Source organism: Acinonyx jubatus, chromosome D3 (genome assembly GCF_027475565.1).
Source record: "Acinonyx jubatus isolate Ajub_Pintada_27869175 chromosome D3, VMU_Ajub_asm_v1.0, whole genome shotgun sequence".
Taxonomy (NCBI): domain Eukaryota; kingdom Metazoa; phylum Chordata; class Mammalia; order Carnivora; family Felidae; genus Acinonyx; species Acinonyx jubatus.
Genome location: NC_069392.1, coordinates 39,354,239 through 39,376,371, shown reverse-complemented (window position 1 = coordinate 39,376,371; position 22,133 = coordinate 39,354,239). Strand labels below are relative to the sequence as shown.

Below are 22,133 nucleotides of genomic sequence, written 5' to 3'. Positions count from 1 at the left end.
AGAAACAACATGGACAGGGTTGGGAAGCAGAGATAATACAGAATATTATAAAGTTAAAAGTGTAGTTCTGCATTTGCTCTGGCCATGGACCCAGTTCTACTCCTGAAAGGAAGCCACTGTCGAATATGTTAATAAAGGTTATACTTCATATTCCTTTGAACTGTGAATAAGATTGTGTCAAAATATATAATAACCAAAACAGAAATTAATAGATATAATATTGACACATAGGATATTTTAAAATATGTTTTTCAGTCTTTCATAAATCACACAGGAAACAAATAAGGTAGATTATGGAGGCTACGATAATAAAATGAACAAAGTACCTTAATAGCTGCATTAAAAAAATTTTTTTGGGGGGGCGCCTGGGTGGCTCAGTCGGTTGAGCGTCCAACTTCAGCCCAGGTCATGATCTCGCGGTCCGTGGGTTCGAGCCCTGCATCGGGCTCTGTGCGGACAGCTCGGAGCCCGGAGCCTGTTTCAGATTCTGTGTCTCCCTCTCTCTCTGACCCTCCCCTGTTCATGCTGTCTCTCTCTGTCTCAAAAATAAATAAACACTAAAAAAAAAAATTTTTTTTTTAATTTTTTTTAATGTCCATTTATTTTTCAGAGAAAAACAGAGTGCAAGTTGCGGGGGGGCAGGGAAAGAGAGAGAGAGAGAGACACAGAATCCGAAGCAGCTCCAGGCTCTGAGCTGTCAGCACAGAGCCCAATGCAGGGCTCAAACCCACAAACCATGAGAGAGATCATGACCTGAGCTGAAGTTGGACGCTTAACAGACTGAGCCACCTGGGCACCCCAATAGCTGCATATTGAATGTTATACCTTTCACATGGATACCTTTCCAGTGTCAGTGGAATTTATTATCAGGCAAGAAAGAAACTATTGAGAAAATTTAAGAGTGGAAAATATATAGAGCACATTTTCAGAGCCCAATACTCTAACATAATTACTAATGAAATTTTAAATAATTTTTTTTTTTAGATTTTATTTTTAAGTAATCTTTACACCCAACATGAGGCTTGAACTCATAACCGTAAGATCAAGAGTTGCATGCCCTATCGACTGAGCCGGGCAGGTGCCCCAAAATTCTAAATTCTAAATAACCAAAATACTTGGAATTTAAACTAGAAATGTATTTGAACATGAAGATCCATAATATGTAGGAACGACTATCCAGATTCTAGAATCAATTTCCCTTACGTGTTTTTTTCTTTCATAGACCTATATACACACACAGAAGATTATGAATTAAACCTTAGTTTTAATAATGATACAAAGAAAACATTGATTTTTATTTTGTGAAGAAAGGCATATAAATGTTGTTGTTAACCCTAATGAAATTATAAAAAGTTGAATGAGCACACTACTTACGGGAAAAAGTAGCATTTTCTTAGAATGGATTCTTTTTCTTGTTGATTTTTACTACTGTGACCATTGAACTTAATGAAAGAAAACCAAAAGAAATGCACTTTGCTTATGCACATATACCAGATAATTTATCTCCTATAGAGAAATAAAAGTGATGTTCAGGAAAACCTACGAAGATGTGGCTGAATTAAATCATATTTTCCCAACATAAGAATACGATAATGACATCATACTCCAGAATAAAGAAGTAGCACAGTTTTCTGTTTGACTTTGAGCAGATGCCTCTTGTCTACTGCTGATCACATCAATTGTAGCTTCATCCACCATTTCAAATGGTGCCTGAGCGTCTGGTTGACGGACAGCCAATCAGATGAGGATTTCGTCTTTCTCCATAACAAAACCTGTTGCTGGAAGTCAGGTTTTCTTAGTTTACTAACTACTGTGTGTCTCTTAATCTTAAGCACTACCACAGAAACATCCTGCCCCTAGGACTTCATATCAATATGGCTATTGTTTTACTCTCCACTCACTGCTCATCATTTTCATCTATAAGGGTTAATTCCAGAGTCTCCTGAACTGTAACTCTCACAAATGAAGCACCTGAAGAAATGGAGTCCTTACCATGAGTTACAGACTAGCAGGTGGGGTGGGGCCGGTCTGGATTTTCCTCCTTCCTTGTTTTCTGTGTATTTATGCTTTCCCCAATTTTTCCCATGATGGCCTAAGTACATTTATTACACTTCCTGGGGTAGGTTTTGTTTAGTTCTTGTGTTCTAAGAACTGGTTAGTTATGTAACACGTTTTCTAGTTCATTTGCTTCGTTGCTATTCTTTCTTTGGAATATTCTTGTCATTCTTTAAACAACTTTTTTAGTTGTTTACTTATTGAAAAATTCTTCCTTTTCCTTGATAAGGAATGAAGGCATTGGAGGTCATGAAGTTTCCTCATGGTATATTTTGCCTCATGTGTTTTGATCTGTATTATTACTATTTCCATTATTATCATTATTATTACTACTATTTTATTCTTTTCTACTGATCATCATAAAATTTCCAATCTGTTGAGCTTTGCTTTGCCCAGTCACTTTTATTGCTAATTATCTTTTTTATTACATTTTTTAAATTATATTGCTGTCAGAAGAAAAAGGCAGGCCATACTCTCTTCTTTGGGGATATTTTTGAGGTGTTCTTTGTGCAATATTTACAGTAAACCACAGTAATAATTTCTTAATGTTTTCAAAGAAAATGTGTTTGAAAATGTACCCAGGTTTATAAACTGTTCTAAATTTTCTCTATTTGATGTTTTTCATATTTCAACAATAATGTATAAATGTTTGCTATATGAAGTATGACAATATACTAAAGATGTATAAATGCAAAGTTTATCATCTCCTTGCCCCTTTCCCTAAACTCTTGTTAAGAGCAAGAAAAGTTTCTTCTATTTTTTCATAATCTTTTTTTTAAATGTTTATTTATATATTTTGAGAGAGAGCGCGTGTGTGTGCATGAGTCGGGGAGGGATGGAAAGAGAGAGAGAGAGAGAGAGAGACAGAGAGAGAGAGAGAGAGAGAGAGAATCCCAAGTAGGCCACACAGTGTCAGTGCAGATCTCGACACGGGGCTCTTGATGTCACAAACCATGAGACTGTGACCTGAGCTGAAACCAAGAGTCAGACGCTTAACTGACTAAGCCACCCAGGAGCCCCTCGTAGTCTTTAACACATACCTATTTAACCTTTTAGTCATTATTTTATCCTCTCTTAGTTTTTCTTAATACTATCTGAGAAAAGGGTGTTAATTGTTCAGTTTTTATATTTTTGTTGCTTCTTATTCTACCTCTTGAAGTTTGTGTTTCATATATTTTGATGCTTTATGTGTTGTATAAAGTTCCATGATGTTTACTTATTAATTGTGCATAAATATCTTTAATTATTACTAAGTGAACCTCTTTGTGTTACGTATTTCTTTTTGCCTTAAACATCTCGCCATTACTTTCTTTTTCTTGAATTGGCTGACTACACTTTTGTTCCTTCTTTCATTTTTAGTCTTTCTGACATCTTTTATTTTCAGTGTACAGGTGGTTGGGTTTTGTATTTTCACCTAATCAGTCTTTATACATATAAATTGATTTTTAAAATATTTTTATATTATACTTATTTATATTTATTATATATAATAATATAAATTGATAAAATTTTTAAAAGGAAGAAACTATTTTGTTCTATTTCTTTCCTTTATTTTTATGCATTAAATATAACTTTCTAGCTAGGTTTCTTAAAAATAATAAGGAAGTAGGGGCGCCTGCGTGGCTCAGTGAGTTAAGCATCCAACTTCAGCTCAGGTCATGATCCCACAGTCTGTGAGCTCGAGCCCCGCGTCAGGCTCTGTGCAGACAGACAGCTCAGAGCCTGGAGCCTGCTTCAGATTCTGTGTCACCCCCTCTCTCTCTCTCTCTGCCACTCCCCGACTAGTGCTCTGTCTCTCTCAAAAATAAAATAAAGACATTTAAAAAATTAAAAAATAATAATCATAAGGAAGTAGACTTACATGGCAAAGAAAAAAAAAGAAAAACAAAGAAGAGTGTATAATAAAAAATATAAACTACTTTCTGAATTTTTCCTACCCGTAGTCCCACTTTCCAGAAATAACTTAAGATTTTCTGGGTTTGTTTTTCTGGTGGTTATAATTAACACTTTAAAGTATATTGCTGTCTTGATTCCTTCCATATCTTTTAAGTCTCCTTCCCTTTTCAGCTCTCAATATGTATTCATTATAGTATTCTCTTTCATTATCAGTATTTTCAACACTTACATACGGTTGTACAATTTCCAGTGATTCTGTGGGTTGACTGGGCTCTGCTGGGTCAGGCTTCTGCTCTGTGAGAGGTGATCTGACTCGGATTCCTCTGAGCTTTCCCCGAGGGCTGTGTCATTCAGATGGCTCACTCTTGGGCGCTTGCTGGGGGCTGGAAGTTTAGCTGGGTCTGTTGACTGTAGCACCTTCAGGTGGCCTTCCCACGTGGCCTGTGCTTTTTACAGAGCGGTCTCTGGGTTCGGAGGGGTAGCTGGGTTCCAAGAGCTCCAAGAGGAAAGGAAATAGAAGCTGCCAGTCCCCTCAAAGGCTAGACCTGGCCTGATGTCACCCCCTCTCCAAGTGTGCTGGGTGTTTTTTTAATTAAAAAAATTTTTTTAATGTTTATTTTATATTTGAAAGAGAGAGAGACAGAGTGCAAGCAGAGGAGGGGCAGAGAGAGAGGGAGACACAGAATCTGAAGCAAGTTCCAGGCTCTGAGCTGTCAGCACAGAGTCCGACACGGGCCCTGAACCCAGGAGCTTGAGATCACGACCTGAGCCAAAGTCTGACGCTCAACCTAGTCACCCAGGCGCCCCTTTAATTTTATTTTTAATGTTTATTTATTTTGGGGAGAGAGAGAGAGAACAGGGTTGGGGCAGAGAGAGAGGGAGACAGAAGATCTGAAGCAGGCTCTGCACTGTCAGCACAGTCCCCAATGCGGGGCTCAAACCCATGAACCATGAGATTGTGACCTGAGCAGAAGGCGGTTGCTTAATTGACTGGGCCACCCAGGTGTCCCCACTGTGCTAGATCTCTTGTCTCTGAGCGTAGAGCCTCTCCAGATGCTTCCCCAGGGAAAAATCTCTCTTACTTCTGATATTTGGGGTTGTGGTATTACTTACTTTTTTTTTGTCCCTGCAAACTCTTCTGTCTTCCATGAATACTTCAACTTTGTGGTCTATGCTCTTTCTCCACTTTCCAGCACTCTTGCCATTGAATTGTCTTTCGGCTTCTTTTCCACCTTCTCAGAGGATCCTGGGGAGGAAGGGGAACATGTCTGTTTAGTCTATCACCGTGAACCAGCTACAAATGTTTTGCTTTTAGTTGGCATATTCTGGGATTTTTTTTTTATCTCCATCTATTATTGCCAAATTATTCTTATATTTTCATTGTGTAAAATAATAAAAACAGGGGCACTTGACTAATTCCGTCAGAAGAGTGTGCGACTCTTGATCTCGAGGTCATGAATTTGAGCCCCACATTGGTGTAGAGATTACTTAAATAAATATTTTTAAAAATAATAAAATAAAATAATAAAAACATATTTCTTTCAGAAGCCATAATCACAATATTCAGGAGCAATGGGTACCACAGTTTTAAACTATTTAATTCTGTTTAGTAGACTACAGTATTTATTGCTAATCTATCTCCATTGTAGCTTCTTAACTTATAAATTCTAAATTTGATTATTCTCTCAAATAGCAGGGTTATTTTTAAGTAGATTTTTCAGAAACATTTTATTAATACTAAAATTTACAAAGCTCTTACATATTTAAGATTGTGTTTCTCAAGGCTTTACATTTGGAAGATATCCTGGCTAGGCTAAGAATTCTGTATCATATTTTTTTCTTTGCAACACTGCTCCATTACCTTGTTTCTAGTGTCTCTGTGGATAGACATCCAAGGCTTGCCTGATATATATTATTTTTCTTTAAAGGTGACAAGTCTTTCCTGGATGCTTGTAACACGTTTTTCATACTTGAAATTCGTCAGGATATGTCTCGACCTTGATCACTTTTTGATCTTGTCTTGATCTTGTCACTGTTTTCTTGATGTATTCTTTTTTAATGCTTATTTATTTTTGAGAGAGAGGGCGCACACGTGTGCACATGTGGCAAGCAGGAGAGGGGCAGAGAGAGAAAGACAGAAGATCCAAAGCGGGCTCTGCATTGACAGCAGTGAGCCCAATGTGGGGCTCGAACTCATGGACCATGAGATCATGACTTGAGCCGAAGTCCGACACTCAACTGACTGAGCCACTCAGCCACTCCTTGATGTCTTGTTTTAACCTGAAGATTTAGATTTCTTCTTTCAGGAGAATCTTCTTTTATCAACTGTGAATATATATATATATGGCTCTCTTCCCTAGGAACACTTATTATGTGTGTCTTGAATCTTCCTCTTTCTTTTCATATCTATAATTCAGATGTTAGCTAAGGCCTCTTGGCCCTTTGAAGATCTAAATAACTGGTTTAATCCCCAGTCAACTTCAGGACCTATAAAAGATCAAAGACTTCACAATATCAACTAAATCCTGTATCTCTCTTTCTCCATATGTCATAGATACAAAACTATGAGCATACAAAACTACATACCCTTTTTAAAAAAATTAAAAAAAAATTTCTCCCAGAAATGGACTGACATTGATATTTAATGACCTTTCCTTGAATCTGGTTAAAATTTGAAAAGCTGTAAGGAAGGGTTCCTATCATCTTCTTCTCTCATTATTCTTTTCCCACTTCTGCTCCTCATCCCCTCCTTCCTTGTATTTGTGCACAGTAACTTCCCTCTTTCTTTAATAAGACATTTTTACCAGCTTACCAAGACTGGAGCCAGAAGTGGGTGGAGGTGGGGACGTTAGCACTCATTTTCTACTCTTAGGATCCACTCTCCCAAACAAAGGGTTTAGTCACAGCTGCATTCAGGTGTTTAAATGATGTCATCAAGATTATATTTCCCACTTTTCCTCTCAGGTTATGTTTGTCTCTGCTTTTTTTTTTTCCTCTGTTCCCCTATGTGACCTAATTCTCTTCTGATACAAATAAATGCATTCTACGTGTAGAAAATATGACTCCTGGTAGTAACAATCATATGTATAACCATATAATTCATGGTATAAAAATGAGAGACTCCCTCTCTTTCCCAATATTTCATATATCAAATCCCTTGAAATAAATAAGATTGGATTTGCTTGGGTCAGTGCCCAATCTCATTGCGTTAACATGGCTGGGGAGTTGTGATTGGATGGAATGCCTACCCCCATCATCATTCCCATGGGAATCCTATGGGCTCTGGGAAGACCAGCTCCCTGGAGTAGCGAGTGTTGTGGCTCTGAGAAGACAAAAACAGCAGGTGTTTACATACCTCACACTCTTTGATATGGAAATGTTCCCTCTCCCTCCCTGGCTCATCCTTCCTTGAGTGAAGGGTTACTTCCAGGACCTTGGGGAAACTTTTCACCTAATATCAATATTAGTATCCTATTAAAGATTTGGGGAACTAGCCTGGCTTGTGTTTTCATCTCTTTTGTGATTGTTTTTTGTCTTCTCAGCAGATTTCGGGGGGAGAAGTTACAGTAGGAAGTTACTTTTATGAAAGGTCTTTTGTTTGTAGCTTGTGAAACATGGTAGAAACTACAGAGCAAATGAGAATGAAAAGGAAAGGGGAATAGACTGAAGGAAAGAAAATGACCTAATAAACCCCAGCCTCTCAGAGTGAAACGAATTGTAGCAGTGATTCCTCATGCAAGGGGCTCAGTGAGTTACATGAGGCAAGTCATGGCAGGGTGATTAAATCAGTAAAAATGCTCAGTCAACTGGGTATCTGAGTGGTACTGGAGTCCAAGAAAAATCTTGCTTTGAAGCTATTTGCTAAAGGCAATACGCATTCACTGAACACTTAAGATTTGTCAGGCACTGTGCTAAGTACCGACTATAAACATGTCATTAAAACAGGCTATGTTTTAAGAACTTAAAATCTAGCTATTGTGTTGTATAAACTCTTTACTTCCTCCATATAGTTTATTCTTTATTATAAGTGATGATTTTAGGAGATGCTACTGTATTTATTTCCTTTCTAAAAGATAGTTTTATGCTTAGTAATAGCTACCATTTGGTGAGGTCCTATTCTGTCATATACCCTCTATAAACACTATCTCTAATCCTCCCCCAAAGCCTATGAGCTAAGTGTGATTATCTCCATTTACAGGTGAGAACAGTGAGGTTTGAAGGAGTTAAGTAAATTCCTCAAGGTCAAGAGGCTGAACCAGGTTTGAAACTCAAATCTCCAGGCTCTCTGTCTCCCACTGTGTTTTCTCCCTCATCACTTCTCTCTCTGCATCTTCTCACCTTTACCTCCCTCAGGTAACTGCTTCCTGCTCTCATGGCTTCTCAGTTTGACCCAGCTGTCCTCTCCCACTGGCCCATACCATTGCCTCTGGCCTGCACTTGGCTCGATGTCCACCTGGTTCTGTCAGTTGTGACTGGTACAGGAGGGTTCATGGGTTCAGATAAGAACGGTTAAGTTTGGCCCTCAGAGGCAGAAGTCTCCTTAGAAGAGGATCCCACACTAGTGAAGATGACTGGCATTAAGCACAGTGAAGTGTAGTAGGACGTGCCCTAAAATGTGCCACTTGGCATAAGGATTATCTTGAGCTGAGCACCACTGAGAACAAAGAGATACACAAAAAGCTCTCTGCTTTCCCCCCATTTGCCAAAAAGCAAGGCATCAGTTTGTAAAGGCGCTCCCCTCCTTCCCATCTCTACCAGAGAGGAGAGAAATTAACCCCCAGAGACAACCCTAGGCCCTTATCAGCCTGGAGATGATGCCAGAGGAATCTACATAACAAACTTTATTAACTAGCCTTTATCTTCCTTAGTTTCCTGATTTATTTGCTTTCTTGCAATTTGCCACCACTAGGAGCTCAGAGTCATTTTCTTTTGTCTTGTCACATTTCCACAAAATTATTCTACAGAATTATTATTAAGATGTTACATAAGGGGGCGCCTGGGTGGCTCAGCTGGTTAGGCATCAAACTCTTGATTTCAGCTCAGGTCGTGATCTCATGGTTTGTGGGTTCGAGCCCCATGTCAGGCTCCTTACTGAAAGCGCAGAGCCTGCCTGGGGTTCTCTCTCTCTGCCCCACCCCCATTCTCTCTCAAAAATGAATAAATATTTTTTAAAATGCTAAATAGGGGCACCTGGGTGGCTCAGTCAGTTAAGCCTCTGACTTCCGCTCAGGTGATGATCTCACAGTTCGTGGGTTCGAGCCCAGCATCCAGCTCTGTGCTGACAGCTCAGAGCCTGGAGCCTGTTTCGGATTCTGTGTCTCCCTCTCTCTCTGCCCCTCTGCCATTTTCACTCTGTCTCTCTCTGTCTCTTAAAAATAAATAAACATTAAAAAAATTTTTTTTAAATGCTAAATAAATTCTCTTTGAGTTACTCATCACAGAGTACTCCCACGTGTACAATGCACACGTTAGTAAACCTCCATTTTTCTCTTGTTAATCAATTTGTCAGTCTGATTTGCAGGGCCCAGCCACTAAAACTAAGATGGATAGGGGAAAAATATTTTTCTTCCCTACAGCAGACCTACCTGAATGGCACACTTTTATTAATTTATCAATTAATATGACTTTTTAAAATTTTGTGTCATAGTTAGCAGGGGACTTGCCCGGAGTCATCCCACACAGATAAAAGAGCTAGCCAACATCTGAATTAAATGCAATATTGAAAAGTGACAGTCCAAATGTCAAAAAAAAAAAAAATAACAGTTAAAGAATCATAGTACATAAGTTCTCATATTGTATAATCATCAAGAGTTATGTTTCCAAAAAAGTTTAATTTCATGGGGGAAGTGCTCAAAATACACTAAGTTTAAAGAAAAGCAGGATAAAATTTCTAAATACACCACATATTGTATGAACATAATGTGCATTTTAAAAAGGGAGCTATAAAGTTAAAACTAAAGACAAGAAGAAAGGAAGGGAGGGGGGGTGTAGTCCTGGAAAATGCCAATCAAAGGAGTTCTAGAAACAGGAAAGGAAGGCAAGAAAGCATATGCTTCTCAGCACCAGTGTTGTGAAAGAGGGTTCCAGATGATCCCAGAGCAGACAAACACATTGCAGGTTCTTGCATTCTGTTAAAAATACTGAGTCACAGGTTAGTTCCCTTTGTTGGCATTGCACACGGCTGATTTACGATTCTGAAGCTCACCAGGTACTTTGGCACAGGGAAGGTGATGCTCTCGCGAGTACGTGTGTCTCTTTGAGAACATGCCCCTGGCTCGCTAGAATACTAGACTGGCTGTCTGGGTTACAAAGCAGCCCCTGTTAGGATAAAGTGAGACAGTTACCTCATTCACCTCCAAGTTCACCAGGGAAGCTCTCAAACTCCAGAGCAGGGAAAGCAAAACCCTAAACCGTGGTCACCTTGCCACAGCGAAAAGAAACCAAACAGGTTCAACCTGAAACTGCCTACCAACCTTGCCCATTTCCTCACCCCAGAGAGTCTGGAGGTCATTCAACTAAGGGACCAGCTTTTTGTATTTGTAAATGACATTTGGCCCAGAGTAAATGCTCTTGTCCTGGGATCTCGTACGGAGTATAGGTTGGCTCCAAGACACAACGCTCTACTGTTCGTCCCTGACAGGCACACCCACATACATTTTGAGGTTACAGAGGTAGATTTTTGTGGATAAGGAACGAATAAATTCCATAAACACACAAACCGGGAAAGCATTGGTCAGATGGAACCAAGGAAGAAAGTCTAGGAAGAAAAGCTGACCACCAGCTGGATATGAGTCAACAAAACAACAGAGAACACACATACATGCGCACACACATACATACACAGCATTTGAGAATATTCAATGAAAGCTTTGTTTCTAAGACAATTCTACTTCTTTCTCAGCCCTGTCTCTGGAGACACAAGAGGAATACTGTTACAAAGAGAGCCACAGTGACAGCATGATATCTGGTGCACAAATGAGGAGAGAGTGAATAAAAACTGAGACGTTTTATAGCTGTCCAACAGTAATCAATAGATGTACAACGGCTTACGCTGAAGGACCTTGCAAGGTAGAATGAGAAGGGAAGGATTATTGGGGTTAGTTCATATCATTCACTAGCAGACACATAAAGTACAATCATAGGGGTGCCAGCCTGGTTCAGTCAGTAGAGCGTGTGACTCTTGATCTTGGGGTTGTGAGTTCAAGCCCCACACTGGGTACTGAGCTTACTTAAAACAACAATAATAAACAAATAAAATACAATCATCACACTCAAAGGTTTCAGTTAAGCATTCTGACCTTAAGTAGTAAAGTCTCCTCAGGGGTGCCTGGGTGGCTCAGTCAGTTAAGCATCTGACTTCGGCTCAGGTTATGATCTCATGGTTCGCGGGTTGGAGCCCCGCATCGGGCTCTGTGCTGACAGCTCAGAGCCTGGAGCCTGCTTCGGATTCTGTAACTCCCTTTCTCTCTCTGCCCTTCCCTGCTTGCACTCTGTCTCTCTCTCTCAAAAATAAGTAAACATTAAAAAAAAAAAAAAGAAAAGTCTCAAATCTGGGGCAAACCATCATTAAACTATCCAGATATAACAGTGGTTAACATTTGTTGTGTTATGCCATTTCTCATGTAAACTTCTACAGGCCTTACACGTATTAGCTTAATTAATCCTCACAGAAATACTATGAAATGGGAGCTGTAATGGCACCTTTTTTTTTTTTTTTTACAAATGAGGAAATAGAGGCAAAGAAAATTTCAGTATCTCCATCGAAGTCTTGCTGATATTGGAAGGTTTTGCACCCAGGAGACTGGAGCTCCAATTTTTATGCTCGGTGCTCACCTACAGAGCTCACTCCTTGGGCTTCCTTTTGGAGTTTAATTATTATTGTATCTCATTTAAAGAATTGTTTAATTGTTATTTTATTTTTAATACCTCCATACACTGGGACCCTGGCATAATAACTTTGGATATTATATATGACTGTGTTCAAAGGTGTCTCTTTCTTCCTTCCAGCTTCCAACCAGCTTCCAGAAACACCCCAGAATCCACAAAAACTACTTTCCACAGGACAACTGCTCATCCTAAGAATCTCTTAGGATAGATTGAGACTTAGTAATCATAACAGTGTGCATTTGCATACAATTTTATAAGTGCTTACTTTCTTATATTCTCACTTCCTGCAAAACCCTGAAAGCATATCGGAGGCTAGTATTTTCCTCCCCATTCGAAAGGTGGAGATTACAAAAGTTCTGAGAGTTCAGGTGACTTATCCGAGGACACACGGCTAACACACGACTGAACCAGGACTGGAATCCATTTTCAGTGAGTGGTCCCACTGATGGAAGCTCTGGAGGCCAGGGAAAGTCCCTATTCTTTGGAACCTCTCACGTCACTAACATGGTAGTACCTAACCCATAATAGATCTTCAGTAGGTAGTGTTGACACATATTGGTAGCAGGAAGAATTTTAAAGTGCTGATGTAAAACTGGAGCAGTGTCTGCATTCTGCACAAAAGCTTGAAAGAGACCTTTATTTTGTTCCAGGAGGGACCTTTCATGAGTCCTTTCTGTCCATTGTTCTCAGGGAGAGCTAGCAGTTGAGTAATCCCAATGCTTGTGGTTCAGACTGGGATGGGTTGGTAGGTGCTGTTTGAGAATGTAATGCTGTTATTAATGTGCCTTTCAAGGATGTAAGAGAAGGGCAGGGGGTCTTCATTTGGAGAACAGCTTTTTTTCTCTTTCTTTTCTTTCTTTCTTTCTCTTTCTTTCTTTCTTTCTTTCTCTCTTTTTTCTTAGTTATTAGATTTGTTTCCTTTACCTGAAGGTGGTGGAGGTGGGGCAACTGAAAAGGAGGAAGTGGGCTCAGGCAACAGAGAGGTGGGCTGGGGGTGGGGATCTTGGGGGGGGGGCGGATATGGAACAGATGGCCCAAGGAAACCCCAACTGAAGGGTGTGGCCAATGGATGCTACTGACAGTAATAGGTAATCCTGGCTTCAGTTTCCTTTTCCTGTAAAATAGTTCCTTTGTGTTATTTTCAAGCCTTGATAAAGTTTGTTTAACATGGCCTCCGTGCTCTACATCCTTTGAGAAATATGAGAAAGGGCTCTGCACATGGTGTAAGAGGGGAAGAGGTCAGATCAGAGAGAGGGGCAAGTTGTGGAGAAATGTTTGTGAAATGGCAGAGATGAATGACAAAGAAGCCCAGAGGGTGGTGGGAGGGAGGTGAGAAGTGATGACCAGAGTGGAATGTGGAAAGGATAAGCAACCCTCACCCACCCCACGGATACTCAGAAATAGCTGGGGAGGAAAGTGGACTTGCCTACAAGCAGGCTAGGAGCTTCAGGCTGAGCATGTACGTTTTAAATAGAAATGTTCGCACTCCTCAGTTGAAAAGCTGGAGGGCCTGGGGAGGAGTCGGGTTACTTTTGCTAAACGGATGAACTTCCATATGTCTGGAATCTTAGAAGAACAACTTGGATAACCAGAAAATGATATTGCCTCACATTAAAACTGTCACTCTGGAAGAAGGGGGTTGGTGATCGATAGTAAGTTAAGGGAAATGAAACCACAGAAGTAACAGAACTGCAGCATGAGCAAAATGATTTATGCAAGGCACATGTAAATGTGTGCCCTTTTGCAACTATGACTTTGTCCCTCTTGATAATTTTAGACACCTGAAAGGGGCCCTGTGCTATAGTCTAGAGAGATCATTGTTCCAGCCAGGGGAATTAAAATTCCGTAGACATTCCCTTTTATAAAGAATACAGTAGGTACCTTAATCATCAAAATCATCCTGTATTTATTTGCATTTGTGAAATACCCCGTCTTAATCTTTGGTATAATCTACTATCTATGCAGGGCACCTGGGTGGCTCAGTCAGTTGAGCATCCAACCTGGGCTCAGGTCCTGATCTTGCAGTTTTTGAGTTCCAGTCCCACATCGGGTTCGCTGTTGTCAGCACAAAGCCCATGCAAAGCCCACACAAAGACTGCTTTGGATCCTCTGTCCTCCTCTTTCTGCCCTTCCCCTGCTTGTGCTCCCTCTCTCTCTCAAAAAAAAATCTACTGTTTATTCAAAGAAATAAAACATTAGTACACAGCACGTACATCTAGTGTCAATGAGCAGCTAGAAGTTTCTGGAAGAACCATCAGCAATAAAACAATAAAACTTTAAATATTTAAGTGATAATAATTAGACTTGGCATTGAGATGAGCTCCACACTTATTTTAGTCATGCTTCAGAGTCTACAAAAAGGGCAGTATACTGAAGGTAATCTTTACATTCTAAAAGACCTAGTTGTCATCACAATGCATTGTTTAAATACCCTGAAATCACTTTTGGTGAGACTCTTTTGGAGGAATTAAGGTAGTTCAATTACTTCTAATGTGATAACAATAACTCCTGGGTATGTTTTAACGTGTGAAAAATTTAACACAAATAAAAATTGTCCATTGAAATGAAATATTTCAATAATATGATTCTAATACAGATTTAAGACTTACAAACCAGGTTTCTTTCAATAATAATTTTACCATATTTTTAGAATATTGTGTAAGCTAATTTTACGTTAGAATTTTTAGCTAATGTAGGGGAGCAAAATCACCACCCTGCAATATGTCTCTTTGGCAGATGGATTATTTTAGGCTAATATTTAAAAAACCAAACAAGGGGCCTGGGTGGCTCAGTCGGTAGAGCGTCCGACTTCAGCTCAGGTCACGATCTCACGGTTCGTGAGTTCGAGCCCCGCGTCGGGCTCTGGGCTGATGGCTCAGAGCCTGGAGCCTGCTTCCGATTCTGTGTCTCCCTCTCTCTCTGCCCCTCCCCCATTCATGCTCTGTCTCTCTCTGTCTCAAAAATAAATAAGCATTAAAAAAAAAATTAAAAAAAAAACAAAAACCAAAAAAACATAAGGCTCAGTAAGAACCCTTGATCTTCCCCCTAACTGCCTGAAAGAATTTAGTTAGAGGACCTGCTTCTGGAAAGGAGCTATTGTAATGGATAACTACAGTGTATATAAAGTAGGTATGGTAGAGAAGGAGAAGCTTAGCAAAGTCTGTTAAAATTCCTTTCTATGTCCAACTATTCCTGTGTGACCCAGCCAACATTTGTTTATCAAATATTTACTCTTTTTTATCTTCCTGTGAATTGTCTTCCCTTTGAGGTCCCACACCCCTACCTTTTTGTCCTTAGCTCTGGAAGTCATAGAAGCCTCCATTGTCTAACTGCTTGTGGGCCTTATATTCTTATAGAGCCTCTGTACATAAGTAATCAAATTTTATTTGCTACTGTTAATCTGTCTCATGTCAACTTAATTTTTAGACCAGCCAAAAGAATTTTGAAGGGTAATGGAAAACTTTTCCTCCTCAACACTAATACTACCTTTATTCATGAGCAAATGGTTGAAATAGAGCCTTTATAGACGAGAAAACCCAAATTATATGTTATGGGTTGAATTGTGTCACCGCAAAAAGATATGTTGAAATCTTAACTCCCTGGACCTCAAAATGTGACCTTTGGAAATTAAAAATATAATTAGTTGGATTATTACTTGGCATTCAATAAGAATGAAATCTTGCCATCTGCAACAACATGGATGGAACTAGAGTATATTCTGCTAAGTGAAATAAGTCAGTCAGAGAAAGACAAATATCATATGATTTCACTCATATATGGAATTTAGGAAACACAACAGATGAACATAGAAGAAAGGAAAGAAAAATAAGATAAAAACAGCAAGACAGGCAAACCATAAGAGACTCTTAAATACAGAGAACAAACTGAGGGTTGTTGGTGGGGTGTTGGGTTGGGGGATGGACTCAATGGGTGATGGGCATTAAGGAGGGCACTTGTTGGGATAAGCACTGAGTGTCTATGTAAGTGATGAATCACTAAATTCTACTCCTGACACCATTATTACACTATATGTTAACTAACTTGGATTAAAATAAAATAAAATAAAATGAGTAAATTATTAAATAAATACCTAAGATGAGGTCATACTTGAGCTGGGGATCAGGGGGTCGGGGCGGGGGGGGAGTACTGGATCAATTCTGACTGACATCCTTATAAGAAGATGACCATTTGAAGACAAACACACACAGGGAGAATGCCATGTGACCACAGAAGAAAAAAAGCAGAGTGATGAGCAGCTCTACACCAAGGAACACCATGGATTGCCTATGACCCCAGAAGCTAAGAGAAAAGCATGGGACGGATTTTCTCCAAGAGCCTTTGAGAGAGCACAACCCTGCCAACACCTTGTATTTCTGAATTCTAGCCTCCAAAACTGTAAGAGAATGACTTTCTGTTGTTTTAAGACACCCATCTGTGGCACTTTGTTACAAAGGTCCTAGGAAATGAATACAGATTGGAATGGATGCACTCACCTATGTTACAGAATGATGAAGTGCAAAGGGCACAGACTTTGGGGTTCAGCGAAAGTGGACATGAACCCTGACCCAACCAATTCTTTCCTGTGTGACTTTATGTAAGGTAATTACTTTAGTCTGTTTCTTCAGCAATAGAAATAAGATCCTCACAAGATTGAGAGCAATTATTATTAAACATATGAAAGTTACAAAGCACATAGTAGGCTCTCAAGAAAGGCTAATTTGCAGCCTTTACATGTGAGTTCATTTAAGTGGTCCATTAATGTTCATCATTTTGATATTACTGTTTACATGTTCTTTCCATTATATCTGTTGACATGGGCTTTTTCTTACGTTTATTTCACGTGTTTATGAAAGAGCTCTTTTCTTTCTTTTCAATGTAATTATTGAAAAAAATACTGAATTTCAATTGAATAGTGAAAAGTTATTTTAACACACACACACACACACACACACACACACACACATTTTAGAACTGTAAATTTCTAGTGACCTGGATGTTCAGTCACACTTTTGGCAGTAATGGTTAAAAAAAATTTTTTTTTCATAACTAATGGAAAATAGGGAGTAGAAACTCTAGTTCCCTGATTGTAATTTGAAGAAAATTCAGGAAAGTGAGTGGGTGAAAATTCCCAGACAAATACAGTTTGTTCATTTAATTTTATCTTGACTGTGCTGAAAAAAGTGTTTTTTTGAGAAATAGTAAGATGATGTTCTTTCACAGAATACTGAAACGTGAATTATCCAATCTAATGACCTGGTTTCAAAGTCTGAATTATTTATTAGTCTTATTAAAAGAGGATAAAACTTCTGCTTCAAGATGGAGGAATGACATATTTATGTGATCTTTTTCTTAAGACCTCATTAAAATGACAATAAAGAAATAAAGAGGTATAATTGAGGAGCAATCAAGAGATGAGGAAAGGGCCATCGGTGATCTAAATCTTTCAATAAATTTCTGGAAGACAAAGAAGAAAGTTGTAACCAGAGAAACACAGTGAAGGTAATTCCAGCCTGAAGGATGCATGGAGAGGCCATACCTGAGAAGGAAGCCAATCTGCCTACCAATCCCAACATGCAAGGACTCAGAAAATTCACTTCCCACATATCTTTTCTTAGGAAGTTACTTGGCAATATGCCTCTGCAAGACACAGGAATAAGCCAAGGAAAAGCACTGGCATGCAGGAAATGGTGGTTTCCAATGAGGAAAGCAATTAAGGGAAGTCTCAGGGTGACAGCTGGGTAGCAGACCTGGCCAGTAAGCAAGAGGCTAGGAGGAAATTATCTGGGGGAAAAAGGGAAGGGGCTGAGTGTCTCATACTAACTTTGTGATTTTAGGCTAATACAAAGATGCCAACAATGCAAAAATAAAAAGAAAGAAAAACAATTAGAAAGCCACATTATTCATGTAGATGGTTTGGCTCCAAACTATAGAAAAACCAATGTGGCTTAAAGAAGAAGGAATTTATTATCTGACATAACAGGGGCACTGTAGGCAGGGAAGTTTCAGGCTGACTGGTTAACCCAGTGGTTCTGGGTCTTCATCAAGCACATATGTTCTTTCCATCTTTCCTTCTGCCAGCTTTACTTTGTAAACTTTATTCAAAAGCTGGCTCTTCTCTCAGTAGCAAGATGCCCACTGCTCTTTTTTAAGGTTCACACCAACATGATAGAACCCCAGAGAAGATGCCATGTCTCTCCTGGAGAGAGGAAAACTTTCCCAGAAGCCCTCACCTGACATCATTTCTTGTCTCATTGGCCAAAAGTGTGTCATGTGTACCTTGAAACAATTGCTGGAAAGGAGAATGGAACCACTACTGGAGAGATTAATTGCTACTTGATATTCATTCTCTTCTTCTTCCCTTTCTATAATAGAACTCCCTTGAATTTTATCTGGATACATAATCACCAAAGTAGAAGCCACCTTTCCCAGCCTCCCTTGTTCCTATGTGTAGCCATGTGACTAAGTTCTGGCCAATAGGATGTGATTGGAGATGTGTGGGCAATTTCTAGATTATTCCTTTAAAAAAGAGTTATAATCGGGGGGTGAGGCATGACTGGCTAGCTCAGTCAGTAGAGGATGTGACTCTAGATCTCAGGGTCATGAGTTCAAGCCCCAAGTTGGGCATGGAGCCTACTTAAAAGGAAAAAAAAAAAAGAAAACAAGTTGTATGGGGGTGACTAGCTGGCTCAGTCGGTAGAGCATGCAACTTGATCTCAGGGTTGTGAGTTCAAGCCTCACATTTGGTATGGAGATCACTTAAAAATAAAATCTTAAAAAAAAAAAAAGTTGTATGCTCTCCACTGCCTCATGCTTTCCCTTTAGCAAGCACAAAGGTTTAGCGGTAGCAAGTCAGCTTCAAACATGAAGATGAGGGCAATTCCTAAGGAGATGACAGCAACAGACAGAAGGAACCTGGAACCAAGGTACTCTCATTAAGCTAAGCTTACACTCCTACTAGTTTAGAATTTTATGTGATAAAGAAATGAACTTCTGTCCATTAATTCTGATCACTATTAAACAGCCAGAGCAATATCCTAATTAATGCAATGACCATACTTCACTTAGACCAGTGAGTCTCAAAGTAAGGTCCCCATACTAGCAGAATTAGTATCACCTAGAACTTTGCTGGAAGTTCAAATCCTTGGGCCACACCCCAGATCTACTGAGTCAGAATATCTGTGAATGTAGCTCAGTGTGCTTTACCAAGCCTTCCAGGTCATTCTGATGCCTATTCAAGTTTGAGAAACACTGAATAGCCCACGTGGGATCCTTTGTTTGGCTGAAAATAGAGCTGACCTCTGCTGGAAATTCTGGCTAAGTGGATGGGGGCAGACACTTGAAAAACTCAGGGTCCTGTTAGGTTCTGTCAAGTGAGGATGGGATGGATGCCAGGTGGCAAACCAAGAGCATCTGTCCTTGTTATAATATAATAAACATAGTTAACTGATTTTCAACTCTGAATTAATCTAAAGATTTACTTACATAGTTGACTCTGGAACAACGTGGGGGTTAGGGGCACCAATCCCCATGCAGTCAAAAACCCTCGTAAAACTTTTTACTCCCCCAGAATTTAACTACTAATAGCCTACTGTTGACAGGAAGCTTTACCAGTAACATAAACAGTGGATTAAAAATGTCTTGTATGTCGTATGTATTATACACTGTATTCTTACAATAAAGTATGCTAGAGAAAAGAAAATGTTGTTAATAAATTAATAAGGAAAAGAAAGACATTTATAATACTGTACTGTATTTATTTTTTTAAAAATCTGCATATGAATGGACCCGCATAGCTCAAACCCTTATTGTTCAAGAGTCAACTTTAGTTTCAGAGCAGAATGTAAAGGTCATGGTCATTGACAATATGAAAGTATATATGGCAGACTTGAGTGATGGAAATCAAGAGGAGAGGTGAAAGAAAATGGAGAGAAAAGAGATAATGTCAATAGCTGACATAACAAGAAATGAAGGTGTTCATTTAAAATGATAAATGTAGGGGGTTCCTGGCTGGCTCAGTCAGTGGAACTTTTGACTCTAGATCTCAGGGTTGTGAATTCAGGCCCCATGTTGGGTGTGGATCCAACTTTAAAAAAATTAAAATAGATAAATAATAATAACTTAAAAAATAAAATTATAAATGTAACTGAGAGGAACTCAAAATAAAACACAAATTGGAAGCAGTCCACCTGTCCACTGGCTGATGAATGGATAAAGAAGATGTGGTATAGGGGCACCTGGGTGGCTCAGTTGGTTAAGTGTCCAACTTTGCCTCCGGTCATGATCTCATGGTTCATGGATTCAAGCTCCGCATCAAGCTCTGAGCTGACAGCTCAGACCCTGAAGCCTGCTTCAGATTCTGTGTCTCTCTCTTTCTCTCTGTCCACCTTCTGCTTGCTCTTTCTCTCTCTCTCTCTCAAAAATAAATAAATAAAAATTTAAAAAATTAAAAAAAAAAGAGGTGGTATAGATGTACAATGGAATATTATACAGCATTAAAAAGAATGAAATCTTGCCATTTGCAACAACTTGGGTGGAGCTAGAAAGCATAATACTAAATGAAATAAGTCAATCAGAGAAAGACAAATACCATATGATTTCACTATGTGGAGTTTAAGAAACAAAACAGAGAAGCAAAGAAAAAAAGAGAGAGACAAACCCAGAAACAGAATCTTAATTATAGAGAACAAACTGATGGTTATCAGAGGAGAGAAGGAGGGGACGAGTGTGAAATAGGTGATGGAGATTAAGGAGTGCACTTGTTGAGATGAGCACCGGGTCATGCATGATAGTGTTGAATCACTATATTGTACACCTGAAACTAATATTATACTCCATGTTAACTAACTGGAATTAAAATAAAAACTTAAAAAAAAAAAAAAAAAAAGAACACAAATCTATTGGGAAAGAGAGCCAAGCTAAATCTTCATCTTTTATGGTAGGAAGTCAACAAATAATTTCAGAAAATACTACATCAAGAAATAGCAATGTTAATATAGTATTTAAAGAAATGAGGCAATCACCATAAGAATAAAAATAGAAGTGACTAGAATAGTTAAAAAGAATTTTCCCTCTTGGAGGGGGGACTGCTGTTCTTTATTAACCCTTCTCTACAATTCGACTTTTATTTTTAAGTTAGGGGATGTATTTTAATAATGAAACATTTTAAAATTATGTTTTCAGAGGTGGTAGGCACAAGGTGGGACACAGTCCTCCTACAAAGAGTTCCTTTGTGAAATTCTTTGTCCAGGAGTGGGGTCACCAAGAATGTGAGTGGCACAGAGCCCCCAAGTCTCTCCTTTCTTGTGAAGCAGCTTTACGACTGGTTGGATTGGGACAGAGTTTCTGAAAAAAGGCCTTCTCCTCATCGGCATACTCCTTTGGACTACCGTATGGAGTTCGTATGTGGCCAGCCTCAATGGGAACCGGGTCAGAAGTATCTGTTGACAGTCTTGCTGCTTGTCACCTTTTGTAGAATTTCCTCTCTTGACCACCCCCACTTTCTCATTCAGTTGTAGGGCACACAGCCTTAGTGGGCAACGGATGTTTGCACCAGACTTGTCCTCATTAGTCTCAGTTCTGACCGGGCAGCTGAACGCTTGCATCATGGACAGTCATGATATTTCAACAATCAATTGCCCCAAGGCACTTGAGCTGACAGCAATGGTGGTATACTATATGAGGGGCAATTTAACCATATCTATGTCTTTAAATTCAGCTGGTCTGTTTCTTCTCACCATACTGTTACTTTTGCGATTTACTCTGCGCCCCAAATTACTCGTCTCACAAGTTGATGCTGGGCTCTGTGTTCTCAACAGAGTATAGTTGGAAATGGGGGAGGCTGAAGTGGTTTAGGAGAAGCATGGTGCAGGGCAGTGGTTTTCAGATTGCTTTCAGTGAAGTCCTGGGGTGCTGCAGGGGCACCTCCGTGGAAGCACTCCAGGGAGTGGGAGGGAGTAGGCAGGACCCCGGATTCCACCTCATTCCCATTTGAATCAGAATGGCTGATCCAATCCTGTCTTATGTGTTGAGAGGAAGAAGTTTCCAGAAATAACTTACTGGAAATCACTGATGCTGAACACTGGACTAGCACGCACAAGGCCCGGGTTTGCACATTATTTCTCTTATTTACATGATGGTTCTACAACCATGAGCAATCCTATGACTTCTTTGACGATTTCCTGATTTGTAAAATGGAGATAATGGTACCTTTCCCCCTATGTCACAAGGTTAACTCTATGCATCAGATAGAAAAGGTAAATTCTAGACCATTATAAAAACACAAAGGCTTATTACCT

The 22,133-nt window shown here is 39.4% G+C and overlaps 1 long non-coding RNA gene across 3 annotated transcripts in view; it reads right to left on the bottom strand.

Moving 5' to 3' along the window:
* Positions 1 to 22,133, bottom strand: part of LOC113602200 (uncharacterized) — a 134,089-nt gene that overhangs the window by 84,982 nt on the left and 26,974 nt on the right. For all 3 annotated transcript variants that reach the window (XR_003423577.2, XR_003423576.2, XR_008291730.1), the window contains exons 3-4: positions 5,065 to 5,197; positions 4,181 to 4,447 (exon numbers count right to left, since the gene is read on the bottom strand). This is a non-coding gene — a long non-coding RNA (uncharacterized LOC113602200). The remainder of the gene's footprint in view (positions 1 to 4,180; positions 4,448 to 5,064; positions 5,198 to 22,133) is intronic.